Below are 24,927 nucleotides of genomic sequence, written 5' to 3' on the forward strand. Positions count from 1 at the left end.
TGCAGGAGGGGGAAGGGCCAGTGGATCATTTTCACGCATGTGCTATACCTTGATTTATCATATTTGGATTTTAAAGTCCCTTTCACTGTTTTTTTTTTGGGGGGGGGGGGTTGAGTGAAGAACATACATTGGCCTGATGGGTGTATTGTGTCCAAATTTGGTGTCAATTCGTCCAATGGTTTTCGAGTTATGTTAATCCCACAAACAAACATTACATTTTTATTTATATAGATGCATGCTTTCCAGAGAAACTGAAGAAAGAAGTTAGTTTCCATGGAGAATAAAGATGCAGGATGCTGAAAAACATCTTCTGTCTAGAAAAGATAACTTCAAACATGATGAAAGTACCAGTCCCAAATGGATACAGTGGGAAAAAGCTGAGAAAATGATTGAAAGTGGGCTTGCTATTGAAGGACTTTACTAAACAATGGTTCAAGAAATGTAAGAAATCAGAACTTTGATTGCGTACTTCCCCACTGCAGTATAGTTAGTGTCAGCTTACTAACTAGGTGCAAGTGTGGCTAAATAGCATTCTTTTTCTCACATACGCACATCCATAGTGATGAAAGGGATCAAAAGGGAAAACATGTGAAATCTATTACAGTGACTAATTCCTCTGTAACTCGGTCATTACACTATACCATGTATAATCAAACATATCAGCCAGGAATGTCTTTGGATGGTTCTACACAAATACTATAATCCTTCTTGGAAGTGGATTAAAACAATCTAGTTTCTCTGTGAAGCACCTACACAAACACGCCAGGAACTGGTCTGGGGCTGGGATGATGGCCACTATATCTGCTAATTGCAGATTGGAACAAACCTGAGAACTACAGTATCCAACTTCCAGAAAATGCAGGATTTTTTTCTTCACCAGTCTGCATGTCCACGTCTATTTGGGATCACTCCGTTTTCGAGCCCTGAATGGGATATGCTCTGATCAGTTGCAGCACGTTATGTGGCTTGTTCCAGTTCCTGGTAAGTTAATTTTTTTAAGAGTGCTGTTTTTGGCTTGATTCACATGACAGCATGCATTGAGGGTGTGTGTTTTGGGGATACCCCATCCTGGAGTCAGCCTCAAACTGCATTATAGTGTATGCATAGAACTGCCCATTATAACCAGTCAACAAATGGGTGGGTATCAGACAGATGGCAAGCTATTTAACCTCAGCAGACTGAAAGCCAAAACCAAGGTTACAACAACATCTGTTATAGAACTCCAATATGCTGATGACAATGTCATCTGTGCGCATTCAGAAGACCAACAAGCCATTCTAAACACCTTCGCAGAAGCATATGAGAAGCTTGGCCTGTCATTGAACATCGAGAAAACCAAAGTGCTCTTTTCAGCAGTCACCAGCCAATCCTTCCCAAATGCCAGAAATACAGCTTAATGGGGTAACACAGAAAATGTTGTCCATTTCCGCTACCTTGGCAGCCACCTCTCCACAAAAGTCAACATTGACACTGAAATATAACACCGCCTGAGATCTGCGAGTGCAGCATTTTTCCAAATGAAGCAGAGAGTGTTTGAGGACCAGGACATCTGTAGGGATACCAAGGTGCTTGTTTATAAAGCTATTGTCCTCCCAACCCTGCTATATGCCTGTGGTGTCACATGCAACTCCTAGAAAGATTCCATCAACATTGCCATTGAAAAATCCTGCAAATCTCTTGGTAAGACAAACGGACAAATGTCAGCATGCTGGAAGAAGCAAAGACCACTAGCATTGAAGCATCAACTCCGCTGGACTGGCCATGTTGTCCGGATGCCCAACCACCGTCTCCCAAAGCAGACGCTCTACTCCGAACTCACGAATAGAAAATGGAATTGTGAGGTCAGGAGTATTATGCTCCAAAACTCTGTCTGAATCCGGAAGTCCCAGAGGAGTCTGGCATGCTCATTCTCTGTAACTTCTTCTTCTTCTTCTTCTTCTTCTTCTTCTTATTATTATTATTATTATTATTATTATTATATAATATATAATATATAATATATATCCGGATGCCTGACCACCGTCTCCCAAAGCAAATGCTCTACTCCGAACTCAAGAATAGAAAATGGAATGTTGGTGGGCACGAAAAGAGATTTAAAGATGGGCTCAAAGCCAACCTTAAATCTGTGACATAGACACTGAGAACTGGGAAGCCCTGGCCCTTGAGCGCTCCAGCTGGAGGTCAGCTGTGACCAGCAGTGCTGTAGAATTTGAAGAGGCACGAATGGGGGGCGAAAGAGAGAAACATGCCAAAAGGAAGGCGTGTCAAGCCAACCCTGACCGGGACCGCCTTCCACCTGGAAACCAATGCCCTCACTGCAGGAGAACACGCAGGTCAAGAATACACCAATCTTGGAAGACAATCCTACTTGGACAATGAGGGATCGTCTAAGAGAGATGCGATACCCAAGAACCTATTTTTCTTTTCCTCTGGCATTTCATTTACCACCCAGTCCAAAGAGGAGTGCTCAGAAATTCAAAAGCTGCCATTGTTTATAAATAATAGAAACTTCTAATCTTGATTCCAATGTACTCACAAAACTTTACTACCATACACAAAAGGCAGATTTATAACCATGAAGTGTAATTGCTTTTTAGTTAACCTATTAATTTTTTTTTAAAAAAAAACACAGTACAATTCCCTATCATTAGGGGATAACTTTCAAGAAACACACACACACATCCTGTGAATTTCCGAAACCATGGAGAACAGCAAACCCTATATTTTGGACTGAAAGCATACCATAGAACCACACTGGAGGATTCAAAGAGGCCCACAAACCCTTCTTTGGGGGTGGGGGGGAGATGGGAGTATTTTTTGGAGCAAGAACAAGTGAATTTGTAGATAAGAGGGTTCTGAATACTGGATAACCCCACTGTTAATCCCTTTGGGTTCCTCTTAAATGCACTTTTTCTACTCTTATCTCATCCAAGGTTTTATCATTTTACCTTGTCCATGTGGCTCGCCCATTGTGTTGATTTTAGATTATGTTATTTTGCTTTGTTTACATTATTTTGCTATTGTATGTATTTTCTTGTGATGTAATTTTTGTTGTTTTTTGTTGTTTGCTTCTTGTATTTTATTTTGCTCAAGTGCTGAACCTGACTAAGCACATAGAAGATGGCTTTGAAAGGCAGCAGATCACAGGAGATGTCTTCCTAGACCTGTCAGCGGCTTATGATACCGTAAACCACCGCCTCCTCCTGAGAAAAATGTATAATATCACAAAGGACTACCGTCTCACCTGCCTCATAAGAAACCTGCTACAAAACAGGAGCTTGTTTGTTGAGTTCCAGGGCCAGAGAAGCAGATGGTGGAAACAGAAGAACAGCCCGCCTCAGGAAAGCGTGCTTGCCCCATCCATGTTCAACATCCACACAAATGACCAGCCACTGCCAGAAGGGACAGAGAGCTTCATCTATGCTGATGATCGTGCCATTACCTTTCAAGCAGGGAGCTTTGAGATGGTTGAACAGAAGCTCTTCGAAGCTCTAGGTGCTCTTACTGCCTATTACACGGAAAACCAGCTGATCCCTAATCCATCTAAAACACAGACATGTGCCTTTCACCTTAAGAACAGACAAGCATCCCGAGCTCTGAGGATCACCTGGGAAGGAATCCCACTGGAGCATTGCAGCGCACCCAAATACCTGGGAGTCACTCTGGACCGTGCTCTGACCTACAAGTAGCACTGCCTGAACATCAAGCAAAAAGTGGGTGCTAGAAACAATATCATACGAAAGCTGACTGGCACAACCTGGGGATCACAACCAGACACAGTGAAGACATCTGCCCTTGGCTATGCTACTCTGCTGCTGAGTATGCATGCTCAGTGGGGAACACATCTCATCACGCTAAAACAGTGGATGTGGCGCTTAATGAGACATGCCGCATTATCAAGGGGTGTCTGCGCCCTACACCACTGGAGAAATTACACTGTTTAGCTGGTATTGCACCACCTGACATTGCACCAGGAAGTAGCAGCCAATAGTGAAAGGACCAAGGCAGTGACACCTCCAGCCCATCCCTTGTTTGGGTATCAGCCAGCACGTCAACGACTTAAATCAAGAAATAGTTTTCTAAGATCTACAGAGACACTCGCTGGACACCTCAGCAAGCAAGAGTTCAAAAGTGGCAGGCTCAAACCCAGAACCTCAATCAATGGCTGATACCAAACGAGAGACTCCCCAGAAGACTGGGCGACTTGGAAGGTGCTGAACAGACTGCGCTCTGGCACCACGAGATGCAGAGCCAACCTTAAGAAATGGAGCTACAAAGTGGAATCCATGACATGCGAGTGTGGAGAAGAGCAAACCACAGACTACCTGCTGCAATGCAACCTGAGCCCTGACACATGCACAATGGAGGACCTTCTTGCGGCAACACCAGAGGCACTCCAAGTGGCCAGCTACTGGTCAAAGGACATTTAATCAACTACCAAGCTTGCAAATTCTGTGTTTTGTTTGTTTGTTTTTGTTTAAAATGTAATACAAATGTCTGGTTGCTGATGACACGATAAATAAATTTTATTTTCTATATTGGATTTTTGGGCTTGGCCTCATGTTAGCTGCCCCGGATCTTGGGGAGATGGTGGCGAGGTATAAATAAAGATGATGATGATGATTATTATTATTATTATTATAAGAGTGCTCTACTGTATACCAATGCAGTACTAAAAGTTCCATTGCTCTTTCTGTTCAGATAAACTCTCTATTTTGCAGTTGAAATGTGAAAAAAGGGAATACCTACTAGGCAGAGGGGTGGGAGTTACTTTAAAGAAGACGATAAAAGGACAGACCTTCCATCTGTATGACTATAAATATTAAGTCCAGGCAGAATGATGACCAGAATGATCTTTGGGGTCACATTGTCATGGAAACAAGTCTCTACTAATGAGCTCTATAAGACACCCGTGATTAAGAACGACAAAGATTGACTCATAATGCTAATGTACATCAAGCATTCAAAAGTCCACTGTTCGACTTAGGTATAGATCAACCATATCCCACCTCAAATCATACCTTATACAGTTTCCCTTCCCTTTCATTTCTTGAGCTGCCTTCTCTCTCGGTCTTCAAAGCTTGATTTCATACAATGAACTGACAGTTTCACTGGAGAACTGAAAGGCTGACATCCAGCTCCTTCTCTCTCTGTGTGTGTGCCTTCAAGTCTCCTATCAAGTCACCTGATGAAATTCTATAGGCAAGAATTCTCCGAAATGGTTTGGCCAGTTCCTCCCTCAACAGCACCCAGGATCTATTGGTGGTGACCCTGCTTAGCTTTCTTTATGGGTTCTTATGTATTTAGGATTTTTAGGTACTACTGCATGCTGCTCGTTCATGGAATTTCTTTCAGATTTTGGCCCCTTCACACAGCTGAATAAAATTCCACATTATTAGCTTTGAACCGGAATATATGGCAGTGTGGACTCAGATAACTAAGGGCCCCTACTGGACACGCCCTATAACCCAGGATCTGATCCCAGGTTTTCTACATTAAACTGAGTCCCCACTACCAGCCAACCTTAAAAACTCTGGCATAGGCACTGAGAACTGGGAAGCCCTGGCCTGTGAGCACACCAGCTGGAGCTCAGCTGTGACCAACAGTGCTGCAGAATTTGAAAAGGCATGAATGGAGGGTGAAAGAGAGAAATGTGCCAAGAGGAAGGCGCATCAAGCCAACCCCGACCGGGACCGCCATCCACCTGGAAACCAATGCCCTCACTGTGGGAGAAGATGCAGATCAAGAATAGGGCTCCATAGTCACCTAAGGACCCACCCTGGAGGATTATCCTACTCTTACGAGAGATTGCCTAAGTAAGTAAGTATTATTATTATTTTATTTTTGCATCAGCTTGGCAATTTGAGGATGAAAAAAGATATCAAGTCTAGGCACAGACTGGGGCCCTTTCTACGAAGCTGTATAAAATCCAGATTATCTGGCAGTGTAGACTCAGATAATCCAGTTCAAAGCAGTTAATGTGGATTGTCTGCCTTGATATTCAAGATTATATGGCAGTGTAGAAGTGCCCAGGGAGAGTGAATTTTCATTTCTTGTTCACACATTTACACAGGCTTCATAGCTATATTTATTATTATTATTATTATTATTATTATTATTATTATTATTATTATTAGGTTCCTGTGGGTTTTTTCGGGCTATAGAGCCATGTTCTAGAGGCATTTCTCCTGACGTTTCACCTGCATCTATGGCAAGCATCCTCAGAGGTTGAGAAGGTAGTGATTCCAGCCATGAAAGCCTTCGACAATATTATTATTATTATTTACAGCTTTTATATTCTGCCCTTCTCACCCCGCAGGGGACTCAGGGCGGATCACAGTGTACACATATATGGCAAACATTCAATGCCAATTTTTGACATACAAACATATACAGACATACACAGAGGCTATTTAACTTTTTCTGGCCACCGGAGGAGCTGTCACTTTAATCGTCCATCTGCGATGCTGATGAAGCACTTCCGCATTCCCCGCATGCTTCCCCGCTAGAATGCTTTGCTGGAGTCTTCTTTATGGCCTCATAAATCAGTTAATTTAGCCTCCCCACACTTTAAGGTGGTACCTAATTTTCCTACTTGACAACAGGCTACACACAATTGGTTGGAAACCCACACCAACCCGGGCTGGCTTCGAATTCATGAACTTTTGGTCAGAGTGATCTTAATGCAGCTGACACTCAGCCAGCTGCGCCACAATCCCAGTGCAATCCCGGTATATGGGGAAGGGGAGAGGAGAAATGCTTATGTATCTATACTATACAAATCTTGGGAATCCACCAGGAATTTAGTCAACAGCGAGGATCTACTTTGCTTCCTGAAGAATATTCTGGGTAGAATATTAGGGGCCCAGTTCTACCAATGGCCATCAGGGGGTGCTAGACCCCTCAATGAAAGAGCCAGAATGCTTCCCTGCTGTAGATCACAGCATCATTAAAGCTTACCTTTAAACCAATAACATGTGTCTGTGTTCAGTAGTGAAAGAACTACACTCATTTCTGGCACAGAAGAACCCACCGTTTCTTTCAAACCCAGCATAAGAAGGAACCTTCGTCTACCACAATTTATGGCAACGGTTGGCAATTCTTTTGAGAAAGAAAACAGCTCCGATTCAGGCCTCCTGAGATCTCCTGCTGTTTTTCAAACCTCTGAGCAGCTGCAGAAGGCTCTGGCTTTTATCATTCCCCTTGAAACTATTGTCAGCCCTTCTGCAGAAAAGAGGTTGTTGCCACTATGAACCTAACGGCAGATTCTGGGGTGAATTTGAAGTGGAAACAGAAGAAAGGAATTGGCGACCCCCTTCTCCCCAGCCCAACAGTTCCAGTGACTTCAATTCCATACAGCAGACTATAGACAAGGAGGAAAGAAAATCAACAAATCTGGTTGCTTGAACACTGGAATGAAAACATTTTCAAATTCCAAACTTCTTTGGAATGAGCTACCCAGTGGAACCACCAAGAAAGGAAATTTAGCATCTACCACTGACTTAGCAAATCTGCTGTCTCAGATGAATGCACTGCCATCTGCAAGGTCATGTCAGGCATCCTCCAGGGAATGCTTTAGGAAGGCATTTCTCTGTGTGTGTGTGTTAGAAGAACATTTATGTGTCTCTGTGTATGAGAGTTAGAAGCAACAACCCAGTTATGAAAGCTGACTCAGGGACTCGAACATGATGACTATGAGAGGGGACTCTGGGACTGCGAGATGCCTTGTATGCAGTGGGATTGGTGACACAAAAAGTCTGAATGCCTAGTTAGCTACCAACCTCACTAGAAGTCAAGGCATGTTGCGTTCACAATAAATCCCATGTGTTCAGTGGAGTTCACTCTATTAAAAGGACACTTGGGGTTGCAACCTGCACAGATAGGACCTTTTCGTCTAATCTACTCACTTGTGTATGCGTAAGTGAGAAGGATGACATGGATTTCTGAAATATAAGCAGTTGATGGTTCCTGAAGGCTAATTTCCACCTTTCTCTTTCCACATATGTCTCATTTCTACACTCAGCTGTGGCTGAAATTAAATGTGACACAATTCTCCCATTCACAGCTCCAATCGTTTACTTTCATGAACAGAAAAACCCATGTTGGAAGCAGGATGAAGCACAGAGAAAAAGAGTATAACCACAGGCTTTCATGGCCGGAATCACTGGCTTGTTCTAAGCTTTTTGGGCTGTATAGCCATATTCTAGAAGTATTCACTCCTGATGTGTCACCTGCATCACGGGGTGTCTGTGCCCTACACCACTGGAGAAATTACACTGTTTAGCCGGTATTGCACCACCTGACATCTGCCAGGAAGTAGCAACCAATAATGAAAGGACCAAGGCAGAGACATCTCCAGCCCACCCCCTGTTTGGGTATCAGCTAGCACGCCAATGATTTAAATCAAGAAATAGTTTTCTAGGATCTACAGAGACACTCAGTGGAACACCTCAGGAAGTGAGAGTCCAAAAGTGGCAGGCTCAAACCCTGAACCTCAATCAATGGCTGATACCGAATTAGACTCTTAATGAGGCATGCCACATTATCACGGGGTGTCTGCACCCTACAACACTGGAGAAATTATACTGCTTAGGCAGTATTGCACCACCTGACATCCGCCAGGAAGTAGCAGCCAATAGTGAAAGGACCAAGGCAGAGACATCTCCAGCCCACCCCCTGTTTCGGTATCAGCTAGCACGCCAATGATTTAAAAGCAAGAAATAATTTTCTTAGATCTACAGAAACATTCACTGGAACACCTCAGCAAGCGAGAGTCCAAAAGTGGCAGGCTCACACCCAGAACCTCAATCAATGGCTGATACCGAATTAGAGACTCCCTCCTGGGCACACAGAAAACTGGGTGACTTGGAAGGCACTGAACAGACTGTGCTCTGGCACGATGCAGAGCCAACCTTAAGAAATGGGGCCATAACATGGAATCCATGACATATAAGTGTGGAGAAGAGCAAACCACAGACCACCTGCTGCAATGCAACCTGAACCCTGCCGCATGCACAATGGAGGTTCTTCTTATAGTAACACCAGAGGCACTCCAAGTGGCCAGCTACTGGTCAAAGGACATTTAATCAACTACCAAGTTTGCAAACTTTATGTTTTGTTTGTTTGTTTGTTTTTAATGCAATACAACTGTTTGGTTTGCTCCTGACATGATAAATTATCCTGCATCTGTGGCAAGCATCCTCAGAGCTTGTGAGGATGCTTGCCACAGACACAGGTGAAACATCAGGAGAGAATGCTTCTAGAACATGGTCATACAGCCCAAAAAACCTACAACAACCCAAGAGTATAACCATTTCACAAAGTACAGACCCTATGCTGAGGGCAGAGTATTACGAGCATCATGCAAGGGCAGGAAATACTCAATTGTTTTGCTGTATTTTTTAACTGCCAGGAATTGCAAGTTGTGTCTAATGTACGAAAGTAAATTATAGGCTACACTTTAGGTTTGATGGCTCAGGGACACCATTTTCTATGTGATGGGCTCAGGAGTGTCACTGGGGGGGGGGGTATGGAAAGTGTGGGCTACACCAGGTGACATCATCAGAGGGGGTGTCCCCATTGTATCCTTTTGACAGCTTCTATCTCCTACAGCCATTAACCAATTCTTTCACATCTCAGATATTTATTTATCGTGTCAGGAGCAAACCAAACTGTTGTACTGCATTTTTAACCAACAAACAAACAAAACACAAAGTTTGCAAGCTTGGTAGACCAGAAGCGACATCTCAGATGATGCTTTATGAAGCAGGTGAAGAATAAACAAAACTGTCTGTGAATCAAATTCCACAGTCTTTCTAACTAATTCATTAGGTAGAAATGATCTGCAAAGAGATCTCTGGATTTAGTAACATAGCAAGAAATTCTTACCAAAAGTTTGTCAATGGCAACAAAGTAACCCCCCCCCCCCCCCCCGGCTCAATTACACTGCTGAAATTGTATGAAATGGGATAGGGTGGGGGTAGAACAACTAGTTATTGGGTTTATGAGGAAGAACGGTTGATCCAGTGGTTTTGAACCTCAAAATGGATTTCTGAGTTTCATATTCTTCCATTTTAAGAGTTTGCCCCCAAGCACTTTGGTGGATCCTGCAAAAATGGAGGTTGTCCATCCCTAATGTATGTCTGGGCCTCTTTTGTGTATTGATAGCCCTCATATACTCTATTTATTTATTATTTATTTATGTCCTATATTTATACCTCACCCTTCTCACCTCCGAGGGGGGACTCAGGGCGACCTCACAAACCCCATGCGGTGTCATCATAATAAAAGGAGCCTCCGGTGGCGCATTGGGTTAAACCCCTGTGCTGGCAGGACTAAAAACTGACAGGTCACAGGTTCGAATCCGTGGAGAGGTGGATGAGCTCCCTCTATCAGCTCCAGCTCTCATACAGGGACATGAGAGAAACCTCCCACAAGGATGATAAAAACATCAAATCATCCGGGTGTCCCCTGGGCAACATCCTTGCAGATGGCCAATTCTTTCATACCAGAAGCGACTTGCAGTTTCTCAAGTCACTCCTGACATGACAAAAAATCATAATAAAACAACCAACAATACATGAAAATATTAGAAATATTAAAATAATAATTAAAACAATTGATTAACACACACCTATTAAAATCAGAGTCTAAAATCCAGTCTAATTTTAAAATTAAACTTTACTTCTGTAATGTTGGCAAACTGAATGAATTGAGGGGTTTCTAAGGGGTATTTTAAGGGGTTTCATTTAAGTTATATTGATGACATTTAAATGTGTTGGGACAAAATATTTTTTTAAAAAAAGTGCAACAGTGCCTGCTTCCAAAACAACTCTTCTTCAGATCACGTGAAGGGTATATTTCACCTGAAAACAAACCCATGTCTGGAGGCCCTTCTACGCTGCAATATAATTCAAATAATCAAAGCATGTAATCCACATTAACTGCTTTGAACTGGATTATATGAGTCTACACTGCCATATAATCCAGTTCAAAGCAGATAATCTAGAAGGGGTCTGTAACAAGGCAGCAGACTGACCCTTTCTTTGTAGTGATGTGAGGCAAAACATAGAAGCAGCCTATTAGTTGATTGCTCCAAAAAGAGCAAACCTGCTCCAGGCTCAGCAATTTGACTGATGAATATCAGACAGTGTATCATGCTAGGTATGTCAACTCAAATGCAACCCCCATTGCTTTCAGCAAGGCTTACCCCCTAAGCAATTCTGTAATGAGAACAAGGGGGATTTTAGATTTCTGTCACCTCCAAAACACCATCCCATCCTCAGTTCAACTATATATGTATTGGCAAATCTTATTTCAAAAAGTATTACAGGTTGAGCATCCCTTTTCCTGAAATTCAAAACATTCCCAAATCATCCCCTAGGTTGGCTGAGGTAGTGACACCTTTACTTTCTGATTGTTTCATGTACACAAACTTTGTTTCATGCGCAGAATCATCAGGAATATTTCATATAACGTGACCTCCAGGCTATGTAGATAAGGCAGGATATCAAACTCATTTTCATTGAGAGCCACATCAGCCTTATGGTTGCCTTCAAGGCCCCATTGAATGCATAAATTGAGAATCCGTGGGTACAGGGGCCAACTCCCCCCCCCCCCCCCCCGCCGCCCAACACACTCACACACAGGGGTTGGTGCAGAGCCTTGTGGCTCTGAGGTTGGGAAAAGGTTAAAAGGAGATTTTAAAGCCAGGTATCAAAAGAGCTGAGCGTGTTTAGCCTGCAGATGAGAAGGCTGAGAGGAGACATGATGGCCATGTATATGTATGTGGGGGGAAGTCATAGGGAGGAGGGAGCAAGCTTGCTTTCTGCTGCCCTGGAGACTAGGATGTGAGAACATGCCTAATGAGGAGAGGCTCAAAGAGCTGGGCATGTTTAGCCTGCAGAAGAGAAGGCTGAGAGGAGACATGATGGCCATGTATAAATATGTGGGGAGAAGACATAGGGAGGAGGGAGCAAGCTTGTTTTCTGCTGCCCTGGAGGCTCCTTCTTTGGAGGCTTTTAAGCAGAGGCTGGATGGCCAACTGTTGGGGGTTCTTTGAATGCGATTTTTCTGCTTCTTGGCAGGGGGTTGGACTGGATGGCCCATGAGGTCTCTTCCAACTCTAGGATTCCATCATATTCACAAACCTTGTATCTCAATCCAAACCCCACTCTCCTTATTAAACAGAACAAGCTGCAGTCTTTTAAACTATTATTATTATTATTATTATTATTATTATTATTATTGATGGGGCAAGACAGAGGGCTACCTAAAACGACATGGCCAACTGGGTTTAGCCCTGAGTTGGCCACATGGTATATGAAGTGTCTATGGCCCCTTCTACACTACCATATAACCTACTTTATTAAGTCAGATAATCCAGATTAATAATAATAATAATAATAATAATAATAATAATAATAACAACAATATACTTTATTGTATCCCACCCCATCCGCTTGAGGCGGCTTACATGGCAACACAGTGCAGAATAAAATACATAAAATATAAAGCAAAATTAACCAAAATCAGTAGAAACACCGAGTCAAATAAATTTACAACAGACAAGATTGAAGTAGAAATCAATCAAAATGGAATAACAATAAAAACACAATAATAAATTGTAACTAAAAGTTGCTTTGAGCTGGATTATATGATGCTGGATCTACACTTGCCATATACAATCTGCTTTGAACTGGTTTAGATGGCTATGTAGACTCATATAAGATAGTTCAACACAGATAATGTGGATGGTGTTGAACTATATGGCTGTAGAGAGCCAGCCTGAGTCTACACAGCCATATAATCCAGTTCAAATCAGATAATATGGATTTTAGATGGCAGTGTAGAAGGGGTCTTAAGGCCCTTCCACACAGCTGTATAACCCAGATGATCAAGGCAGAAAATCCCACAATATGTGCTTTGAACTGGGTTAACCGAGTCCACACTGCCTTATATCCCAGTTCAAAGCAGAACATGTGGGATTTTATTCAGCTGTGTGGAAGGGGCCTTGGAAATATCAATGAATGTTGTGTTTAGATTGGGGTCCTACCTCCCCTGCCAAATGACAGCTATTCCCATTGGAGAGATGAGATATTGCAAATGCAAAACACAGCCATATAATCCAGTTCAAAGCAGTTCAAAGCAGATAATATGGATTTTAGATGGCAGTGTAGAAGGGGTCTTAAGGCCCTTCCACACAGCTGTATAACCCAGATGATCAAGGCAGAAAATCCCACAATATGTGCTTTGAACTGGGTTAACCGAGTCCACACTGCCTTATATCCCAGTTCAAAGCAGAACATGTGGGATTTTATTCAGCTGTGTGGAAGGGGCCTTGGAAATATCAATGAATGTTGTGTTTAGATTGGGGTCCTACCTCCCCTGCCAAATGACAGCTATTCCCATTGGAGAGATGAGATATTGCAAATGCAAAACACAGCCATATAATCCAGTTCAAAGCAGTTCAAAGCAGATAACATGGATTTTAGATGGCAGTGTAGAAGGGATCTTAAGGCCCTTCCACATAGCAGTATATCTGCTTTGAACTGGTTTAAATGAGTCCACACTGCCATATTTCCCAGTTCGAAGCAGAACATGTGGGATTGTATTCAGCTGTGTGGAAGGGGTCTTGAATGTTGTGTTTAGATTTGGGGTTCCACCTCTCCTGCCAAATGACAGCTATTCCCAATGGAGAGGGGAGATATTGGAAAGGCAAAACATTCCCCCCACCTCCAAGAAAGGATGCTCCACGTGGATTAAGTGAGTCCACACTGCCTTATATCCCAGTTCAAAGCAGAACATGTGGGATTTTATTCAGCTGTGCAGAAGGGGCCTGGGAAACATCAATGAATGTTACATTTAGATTGGGGTCCTACCTCTCCTGCCAGATGACAACTATTCCCAATGGAGAGGGGAGATATTGGAAATGTAAAACATCCCCCCACTCCCAAGAAAGGACGCTCCACACGGATTAACTGAGTCCACACTGCCACATATCCCAGCTCAAAGCAGAATATGTGGGATTGTATTCAGTTGTGTGTAAGGGGCCTTGAATGTTGTGTTTAGATTTGGGGTTCCACCTCTCCTGCCAAATGACAGCTATTCCCAATGGAGAGGGGAGATATTAGAAATGCAAAACATCCCCCCCCCCCAGCCCCAAAAAAGGACACTCAACACAGATTAACTGAGTCCACACTGCCATATATCCCAGTTCAAAGCAGAACATGTGGGATTTTGGGTTGTTGTGGGGTTTTTTTGTACTAAATGGCCATGTTCTAGAGGCATTCTCTCCTGACGTTTCGCCTGCATCTATGCCAAGCATCCTCAGAGGTAGTGTGGGATTTTATTCAGCTGTGTGGAAGAGTCCTGGGAAACATCAATGAATGTTGCATTTAGATTTGGGGTTCCACTTCCCCTGCCAAATGACAGCTATTCCCAATGGAGAGGGGAGATATTGGAAAGGCAAAACATTCCCCCCACCTCCAAGTAAGGATGCTCCACATGGATTAACTAAGTCCACACTGCCATATATCCCAGTTCAAAGCAGAACATGTGGGATTGTATTCAGCTGTGTGGAAGGGGCCTTGAATATTCTGTTTAGATTTGGGGTTCCACCTCCCCTGCCAGATGACAGCTATTCCCAATGGAGAGGGGAGATATTGTAAATGCAAAACGTTATTTCCCCCTCACCCCACCCCCCCCCCCAAGAAAGGACGCTCCACATGGATTAACTGAGTCCACACTGCCATATATCCCAGTTCAAAGCAGAAGATGTGAGATTTCATTCAGCTGTGTGGAAGGGACCTTGGAAACATCAATGAATGTTGTGTTTAGATTGGGGTCCTACCTCTCCTGCCAGATGACAGCTATTCCCAATGGAGAGAGGAGATATTGGCAATGCAAAACACAGCCATATAATCCAGTTCAAAGCAGATAATATGGATTGTAGATGTCAGTGTAGAAGGGGTCTTAAGGCCCTTCCACATAGCAGTATAACCCAGAAGATCAAGGCAGAAAATCCCACAACATCAATGAATGTTGTGTTTAGATTGGGTTTCCACCTCCTCTGCCAAATGACAGCTATTCCCAATGGAGAGGGGAGATATTGGAAATGCAAAACATCCTCCCACCCCCAAGTAAGGATGCTCCACATGGATTAACTGGGTCCACACTGCCATATATCCCAGTTCAAAGCAGAACATGTGCGATTTTATTCAACTGTGTGGAAAGGACCTGGGAAACATCAATGAACTTGGGGTCCTACCTCTCCTGCCAGATGACAACTATTCCCAATGGAGAGGGGAGATATTGGAAATGCAAAACACCCCCCCCCCACCCCCAAGTAAGGATGCTCTACATGGATTAACTGGGTCCAAACTGCCATTTATCCCAGTTCAAAGCAGAACATGTGGGACCTGGGAAACATCAATGAATATTGTGTTTAGATTGGGGTCCTACCTCTCCTGCCAAATGACAGCCATTCCCAATGGAGAGGGGAGATATTGAAAATGCAAAACACACACCCCCACCCCCAAGTAAGGATGCTCCACATGGATTAACTGAGTCCACACTGCCATATATCCCAGCTCAAAGCAGAACATGTGGGACCTGGGAAACATCAATGAATCTTGTGTTTAGATTGGGGTCCCACCTCTACTGCCAGATGACAGCTATTCCCAATGGAGAGGGGAAATATTGCAAATGCAAAACATCCCCCCCCCCCGCCCCACCTCCAAGAAAGGACGCTCCACACACCAAGGTGTATATTGCGAGGCAACTTTACCTCCCTTGGATGCTCGGAGTCCTGCCTTGACCCTCTCCTCCATCAAGGATTTTGGAGACTGAACTTCTGCCTGGTTGTTGACATCCTCGGGAGTGGGACCCCTCCGTCTCCCGTCTCCTCCCTAAGCCTTGAACTTCCCCTTTTCCTGTTCAGAGCCTTCCCGAAAGAAGGCTGCTTCTGCTTCCTAGCGAAGGGAAAATCAGCGCCTTTCCCTTCCTCTAAGGGTGAGGCCACACCTGGGCAGGTGATCGAGGCAGGAGCGAAGGCCGATTCAAAACAACCCCCCTGTCCCCTGCTTCCCAGGGTCCAGACCCCAGCCCGGAGACAGGCAACTTCCCCAAGACTTGCTCAGGCGCAAAGGAAGAAAGGGGGATACCCAGCAGGATCCACGCCTTGAGAAGAGGAAGGAATCCCTCGTTTCCCGAGCTCAGCAGACCCACCTGAGGAGAGGCGCAGCAGCCTTGGCTGGACTCCGGAGCGGCATCCCTCCGGGGAAGCGCCCCGCGCTTGGCACCTTCCTCCTCCTCCTCCTCCTCTTCTTCCTCCTCCTCCTCCTCCCCTCTTTGCTCAGGGAGCGCATCCCATCGCCAGGCTCCTCCACTCCGCCCTTCCTTCGCTTCGGGTTGAGGAAAGGGGTGGGGAAAAAAGCAGGGAAGGAGAGCTGGAGGCGGGGAGGAAAGGCGAGGAATGGGAGGAGGTCAGCCCTCACGGGAGCCCCACCCCACATAGATAGAGGGAGGCAAAGGCAGCACCCCTTCCTCCCCCTGGAAAACTTAAGAGCCAACTTGAAAAGTCCACACCAATCGCATCCATCTGTTTGGATTCAGTGCTGAATTAGGTGACCGGAATCACTGGGTTGTTGTAGGTTTTTCGGGCTGTATGGCCATGCTCTACAACAGTGGTTCTCAACCTTCCTAATGCCATGACCCCTTAATACAGTTCCTTCTGTTGTGGTGAACCCCCCCCCCCCAACCATAACATTATTTTCGTTGTATTGTCGAAGGCTTTCATGGCCGGAATCACTGGGTTGTTGTTGGTTTTTTCGGGCTGTATGGCCATGGCATTCTCTCCTGACGTTTCGCCTGCATCTATGGCAGGGGTTCTCAACCTTCTGCCATCAAAGAGCATTCTGAACTCCAATAAAAATGGAATCGAAGAAGCTTGGCATACAGAACTCCCATAACCAACATAAATTACTGGAGAGTTTTGGGATTATTTTCCTGACACTTAGGAGTTGCTGGGATATATAGTTCCCTCCCATCCAAAAGTGGACTGGGGTACATAGACCTTGGCATTTTGGAGTTCCTGGGATATATAGTTCTCTCCCATATATAGCATTCTGAACTCATGCAATCATGGAATGGACTCAAATTTGGCACAGAGAACTCCCTCTGTCCATCCCTTACTCCCTTCCTCATGCTGCGACCCCTTAGTACAATTCCTCATGTTGTGGCGACCCCCAACCATAAAATTATTTTCCTTCCTACTTCATAACTGTCATTTTGCTACTGTTGTCAATCATATTGTAAATATCTGATACGCAGGATGTATTTTCATTCACTAGACCAAATTTGGCACAAAGACCCAATCCACCCAAATTTAAATACTGGTGGGATTGGGGGAGGGTATTGATTTTGTCCTGTGGGAGTTGTAGTTGCTGGGATTTATAGTTAGCCTACAATCAAAGAGGTTTCTGAACTCCACCAATGATGGAATTGAATCAAACTTGGCACACAGAACTCCCATGACCAAGAGAAAATACTGGAAGGGTTTGGTGGGCATTCACCTTGAGTTTTGGAGTTGTAGTTTGCCTACATCCAGAGAGCACTGCGGACTCAAACAATGATGGATCTGGACCAAACTTGGCACAGATATTCAACATGCCCAAATGTGAATATTGGTGGAGTTTGGGGAAAATAGTCCTTGACATTTTGGGAGTTGTAGTTGCTGGGATTTATAGTTCACTTACAATCAAAGAGCATTCTGAACCCCACCAACAACAGAATTGGACCAAACTTCCCACATAGAACCCCCATGACCAACAGAAAAGACTGTGTTTTCTGTTGCTCTTTAGTGACCCCTCTGACATTCCCTTGTGACCCCTCCAGGGGTCCTGACCCCCAGGTTGAGAACTACTGATCTATGGCAAGCATCCTCAGAGGTGGTCAGGCCCATAGCCAGGATTTCGATGGGGGGGGGGGCTGAGTTTGTTTTGGAGGAGGGTGAGTCTGAGTGAAAGAGGGTCTACCCTAGCAAAACTTTTGTATCGTTACCCCAATAACCCCATCCATATGGGATATATTGAGTATGGTGATCAGATCATGATATGAATAAACATAACCGTTTAAATAATGCACCAGTAAGACCTTTTTGCGAACCACCATGAGAATTTCGGGGGGGGGGGGCTGAAGCTCCTCAGCCCCCCCCCCCCCGCTGCTACATGCCTGGAGGTAGTGAGGTCTGTTGGAACTAGGAAAAAGGGTTTATATATCTATGGAATGACCAGGGTGAGACAAAGGACTCTTGTCTGCTGGAGCTAGCTGTGAATGTTTCAACTGATCACCTTGATTAGCATACAATGGGCTGACCGTGCCTGGAGCAAACTTTTGTTGAGAGGTAATCAGATGTCCCTGCCTGCTTCCTCTCTGTTGTTGTGCTGTTGCAATTTTAGAGGTTTTTTTTAATACTGGTAGCCAGATTTTGTTCATTTTCATGGTTTCCTCCTTTCTGTTGAAATTGTCCATCTGCTTGTGGATTTCAATGTTTTTTTGTTTGAGAACACAGAAATGCTGGACCACTCTCACAACCACCATGTCAGACTACACAGAGAAGCCATTGAAATACACAAGCATGTTGACAATTTCAACAGAAAGGAGGAAACCATGAAAATGAACAAAATCTGGCTACCAGTATTAAAAAAAACTCTAAAATTGCAACAAATACACAAGACCCGCTTCTTAAGGTATATAAGGCCAAGTTTACCCCCATGCTCCTGTATGGAGCGGAAGTCTGGGGCCTAAACCAGGTATCATTATTAGAGCAATCTCAAGCACAGCACCTGCGTAACTTTCTAGGAGTGGATAAAAGGACTCCAGCTGCAGCAGTGAGAGCAGAAACAGGAGTATATACAGTCGATGGTTTATCCAAAATTAGGGCATATAAATATTGGATAAAACTAAATGCCATGGCAAATGATAGGGTACCAAAATTGTGCCTGTTAGAGCAGACCAAAAACCAACATCAGTCCTCTTGGCTAGTGCATCTGACAAAATACATCAGGAGTTGTGGACTTCCAATTCTCTACCCAAATCTACTAGAGGAATTAGATCCAAAAATGGTGGCACAATGAATACAGGATATAGAGGCTCAGAAAGACATTGCCACCCTTAGTAAAGCCGGCTCACTGAAATAGTTAAGTCGCTTTAAACATACTTTTCAAACAGCCGAATACCTAAAGACAGAAATGCCCAAACATCTAAGGAGGGTATTCACTAGAACCTGATTCGAACAGACAGATACAATGGTTAAACATGGAAGGTTTAACCAAGTTCCATATAATGAGCGTTTCTGTATCTGTGGGGCGACAGAGGTAGAGGATATTACACATGTACTGTTTAATTGTATTTTGTACAACAAAGAGAGAAATCAATACCTCGGACCATTCATCATACAGAAGACTCACTGGGATCCCTATATCAAAACTACATTCTTAATGGCTGGCCAGAATGCAAAGATAACACACCAAACAGCCCTTTTCCTTTATAAAGCAACGCAGCTGAGAACTGCGTATCTGGAGGTGATTGGGGTCAACTGTAGGGGTGACGCAGATATCTGAAGTGGCTCGGGATCGTGTAATATCTGGTCTATTTTAACCTTAGTTTTAACCTTCGTTTTTAATTTTTGTGGTATGAAATTTTATCTTGACATTTTAATGATAATATTTTTAGTCATCTTTTAACCTAATGTGTGTTGGTTCGCTGTTGTGGGGGTCTTGGGATGGTGATTGTTGTTGTGCACGTGTCTGTTTTTTGTTTTTAATGTTGATGCGGTCAATAGACTATTCAATAAACCTTGCTTTGCTTTGCCTTGGTGAAGAGAGTTGAACTGGATGGCCTTAAGTATTTTCTGTTGGTCATGGGAGTTCTGTGTGGGAAGTTTGCCCCAATTCTGTTGTTTGTGGGGTTCCGAATGCTCTTTGATTGTAGGTGAACTATAAATTTCAGTAACTACAAATCCCAAATGTCAAGGTCTATTTCCCCCAAACTCCATCTGTGTTCATATTTGGGCATATGGAATATTTGTGCCAAGTTTGGTCCAGATCCATCATTGTTTGAGTCCACAGTGCTCCCTGGATGTAGGTGAACTACAACTCCCAGACTCAAGGTCAATGCCCACAAACCCTTCTAGTGTTTTTTGTTGGTCATGGGAGTCCTGTGTACCACATTTGGTTCAATTCAATCATTGGTGGAGTTCAGAATGCTCTTTGATTGTAGGTGAACTATAAATCCCAGCAATTCCCAAATGACAAAATCATTTTTTTTAGTGAAGGACATACATTGGGTTGTTAGGTGTATGCTGTCCAAATTTGCTGTCAATTGGCCCACTGGTTTTTGAGTTCTGTTAATCCCACAAATGAACATTACATTTTTATTTATATAGACTAGCTGCCCCCAGGCATGCTTTGCTGTGGCCTCAGTCTGGTTCCTTCCTTTTCTACCACTTTCCTTCCTTATCCCCTCCCCCTTCTGTCCCTTCTTCCTTCCTGTGCATGCATGCTTGGCTCTCAAAGATGGTATAGCCAGCTCTGTCCCTCGTGCAGGAGGGGGCAGGGCCAGAAGTTGTTTCTGTGTATGCACTGTATCATCATTTAGGTTTTTTGAGTTATTAAGTCCCTTCTACTGTGTTTTTCTGTGTTTTTATTAGTGATAGTCACTCATTGGCCTGATAGGTGTATTGTGTCCAAATTTGGTGTCAATTCGTCCAGTGGTTTTTGAGTTATGTTAATCCCACAAACTAACATTACATTTTTATTTATATAGATTTCCTGTATTTATATACTGTCCCTCTCAGCCCAGAGGCGACTCAGAGTGGTTCACAAATTGGCAACAATTTGATGCCTCAACAAATATAAGTAAAAACAATCAAGAAATTCTGTTAAAAACAATAGCGTAGGATATAAAAATATAAAAACCGTACAAAGCCTTAAAACATTATCATGAGCGTCTCCGTGACAAATCGTTACTCCATTGCATTATCAAGTAGTTCCATAATTCCATTTAGCTATGCCGTATTTAAGAAGGCCTGCTCAAAAAGCCATGACCAACCAAAATTCTCAGGGTGGTCCACAAGAAGGCCTTACTGGCACATTATTTAAACTGTTATGTTTATTCATTTCATGATCTAAACAGTGTAATTTCTCCAGTGGTGTAGGGCGCAGACACCCCATTATAATGCGGCATGGCTCATTAAGAGCCACAAATTATACTGTTTAGCCGGTATTACACCACCTGACATCCGCCGGGAAGTAGCAACCAATAGTGAAAGGACCAAGGCAGTGACATCTCTGGCCAACCCCCTGTTTGGGTATCAGCTAACACGTCAACGACTTAAATCAAGAAATAGTTTTCTAAGATCTACAGAGACACTCGCTGGAACATCTCAGCAAGCGAGAGTACAAAAGTGGCAGGCTAAAACCCAGAACCTTCAATTCTGTCTTTGATGGCATTTGTTCAAATGGCTTATTATTATTATTATTATTATTATTATTATTATTATTATTATTTGAAACACAACAAGGTGAGTCCACAGTAGACACTCTACTGGCTGTTGTATTGGATCACACGTCGGACACTTCCCAAGTGTCTAGGACTGTGTGATGTATCGGTGAATAATGTGTGCAGATCCACTAAGGTGGCTTTTTGCAGCTGGCTGATTGTGTTTAAGTCCAGGCCAAGGTCTTTAGGCACTGCACCCAGTGTGCCGATCACCACTGGGACCAACTTGACTGGCTTGTGCCACAGTCTTTGCAGTTTGATCTTTAAATCCTCATATTGTGTCGAGTTTTCAATTTTGGCTTTGATGGCATTGGTTCTAATGGCTTGTTCCTGGGCTGCCAGAATGAGGCCTTCTGTCTCCTCTTTGAAAGTTCCATTTGTGAGCCACATTCATGCTTTTTCTTTGTTTATTTTGGTCTTAATTTTTCCCAGGAACTGTCCACGGAGAGCCTTCTTTTGCCAGAGGGCTTGAGAAGGGCGAGATAAAAGTATTTGAAATAAAATAAATAAATAAAATAAATATTCTCCCATCCAAATACTAACTAGAGCTGACATGGCTTAGCTTCCAAGATCAAACAATATCTTGTGCCTTTAGGGTATTTAGATTTCAAAGCACCCTAAAATCAGCATAACCAATAGCAATACTGGGGTAGAAAGAGTTGTGGATTTGTAGTCTCCAATGGCTTACTATCCACACATAAGTCCCATGCTTATTCTAAACAGGTCTTAGAGGGTATCCACATTGATTGAAAAGACCAGAAAGTCTTTCCAGTCACATTGTTTAGAATGGGCTACATTAACTACATGGATGTGCACCTTTGCTTAAAAAAATCTGGATTCAGAATGCACAGTCGAAATTACTGACTTAGTAAGATTTGGAAAAAAAATGATGCATTCCAGTTGGGCTATTCAGTAGCATTTGTTCTAGTATGCCCTTTGGGTTTCGGCTGTCTCCAATTACTTTCCCAAACAGCAAATCTGATTCGACAGCATGTTCCCTAGCAGCTGTCATTCTTCTTGTATATGCTGTACATACATATATATGTGTATAAACATGCACACAATACAACTTTTGTGTATGGCCCAATTTACAAATTAGAATTATACTTGCCAAGAGAACAATGTAAGACCTGCCAAAACAAGGGGCTGGAAAATCACTTTCTGTGATGTAAAGCTTGCATGTGGATTTAATAGAGTGATCACCCCTTAGGATAATAATAACTATTATTCCAAATAAATGATCCCTAGGCAACAAGAAATAAGCTTATCATAGCAATGCTTTACCCTGGATGTTGTTTACCCTCCGTCCCCCCACCTTCTCATTTATCTCTCCTTGTTTTGGTTTTTTTTTAAACATGGCTCTTGGGATTAAGTGTATATCCTAGCTTAAGAACATTTATAAATAGCATTTCGGCAACTGGACATGATTTGGAAGCCTGAGTAACTTCTTTAAAAGCAGGGAATCCTTTTAAACGAACATCTGCAAATCATCTTAAATTGCAGGGTGAATCCCTTAAATAAAGATTTAGGTTTACAGAATTAATTCCCAATTGTAAAGACATCCATTCCCCTTCATATTCCAATTATCCCTCTGCCTTTCCTCCAAGAAGCAGATCTATAGCCCGCACAACCCATTTTTTTTATTATCAAAGCAAGGCTGTGAAGTAGGATAGACTGAAAAAGAGAAACCCCCATCGTTGAGTTTCCTGTTGAGAGTGGATTCAAATTTGGATGTGTCTAACCTGATCTGACATTCTGACAGTCTTCTGCACTTAGCTTTGCGTGTAAATCAGATATTAGGATTGAGTCCGGATTTGTTTTTAGCCATTTTCTTCAATCAATCCGGCTTCTTCGGTTGCCCATAACAGCAAGGGCCCAGCAGTCACGGATTCCCGTCCATAACGGGATCATGTGGCAGCCGATATCAGCTCCTCCTCCCCTATTTGTAACTACAGTTTAACCTTTTTGATTTTCCTTGATTTTCTTTTTATTTAATGGGACTGACTGAGAGTTCGGGACATGGAGGTGAGTGCGGTGTGTGCACACATTTGGGGGCTTGGGAGAGTCACCCTTTTTGCTTTTTCTTCTTCTTCCCTTCCCTTCAAATACTTTGAAAACATGATGATGATGATGATGATGATGATGATAAATCCCAGCAAACAAGTACTACCTCCTAGTTACCTGAAGCAGAAAGGAGATTAAAGTGTGCCCACTCCAGACAGTGTCACGATGCCAGGGCTCTGCCATTACAGAGGCAGAGATGAACTAAACAAACACCCAGTTTGTGCTAAACAATTTAATTAAAGCAGCACTTACTGTCTCGCCATTTTAATAGTCCAAAACATAAAATGTCAAGATAGCACTCAGCCACAGAATATAAAACAAAAACACTGTTGCAGATTCAAGATAACACAGTAAAAAAGGTCCAGTCCAGGGGTAAAATGGCGAGAGTTCAATAAGCAAAGTCCAGGGATCAAGAGCTTACACCGTAGTCAAGAGCCAGTCCAAAGATTCAAGGATCCATGGTTCCAGGAGTACAGGAGACAGGTCAGGATACTGAAAATCCACAAACCTGGGGGAAAAACAGCAGCATCTACCACCAAAATAAAACAAATACTTTCCCCCAAAAAATCAGTCCCAAGGCTAGCTTATTATATCCAGAAACATCCAGCTGCAGCCTATCTCTTGAATACCTCCACCCTTAATTGCTTTCACCCATGAACTCTTACTTACAGATTACTCAACTCTTTAGAACTAAGACTTACATTAAACCTTCCATCACCAACTGCTAGGCCTACCACCACCAACCACCACCAACTGCAAAACATGATACATGACAAACAGGGCCTACAGTAGAGAAAAAAGCATTAAAAAAAAGGAAGCCCAGGGAGGATAGCTCCAGGTCCTCACTCTTCTTTTCCTTGGGTCTTCTTAAAATGCCTTGGAAAGCTGCATGATGTGCTGCAGAGAGAGAAAGCATGCACCAGCTTTTTGAAGTCTTGGCTCTGCCTTTTACTCTCCTTTGTTTCAGTTCCCATGTTTATAAGCCTTCCCAATAGTGTAGAGACCTTCCTTTGTATTAGTTTCTGAGTGGTGCTTAAAATCCCTGCAAAGGCCAGTTTTAGTTGGTCTATTCCTTTTCCCTGTATAGAGCTCTCTTGCTGGACGTCATCACAAGTTTTTAGAGTGCTTTCTTAACCCCATTGCTGACACCCAAACGCCCTTGAAGGAAAAAAGGAAAGGCTCCCAGGAAGGGTGCTTTCTTAACCCCATTATCGACACCCAGGATCCCTTGAAGGAAAAAAGGAAAGGCTCCCAGGAACAGAAAGGGAAGCCTCGTAAGTTCTCCATTGCCACCAACGGGCT

General features: G+C 43.3%; 1 protein-coding gene across 3 annotated transcripts in view; it reads right to left on the minus strand.

Annotated features, from left to right (window-relative positions):
- The window catches only part of SHISAL1 (shisa like 1), a 166,953-nt gene extending 150,499 nt beyond the window's left edge, over window positions 1-16,454 (minus strand). Inside the window, exon 1 of one of the 3 annotated variants that reach the window (XM_060778160.2) lies at window positions 16,228-16,454. The gene's annotated coding sequence lies outside the window, so the exon portion shown is untranslated. Of the gene's footprint in view, window positions 1-15,787; window positions 16,085-16,227 lie in introns of those variants that run through there. The other 2 variants (XM_067468913.1, XM_067468912.1) reach the window with 2 other exon arrangements.
- Window positions 16,455-24,927: the final 8,473 nt, after the last annotated feature.

The sequence above is a fragment of the Anolis sagrei genome, chromosome 5 (assembly GCF_037176765.1).
Source record: "Anolis sagrei isolate rAnoSag1 chromosome 5, rAnoSag1.mat, whole genome shotgun sequence".
NCBI lineage: Eukaryota > Metazoa > Chordata > Lepidosauria > Squamata > Dactyloidae > Anolis > Anolis sagrei.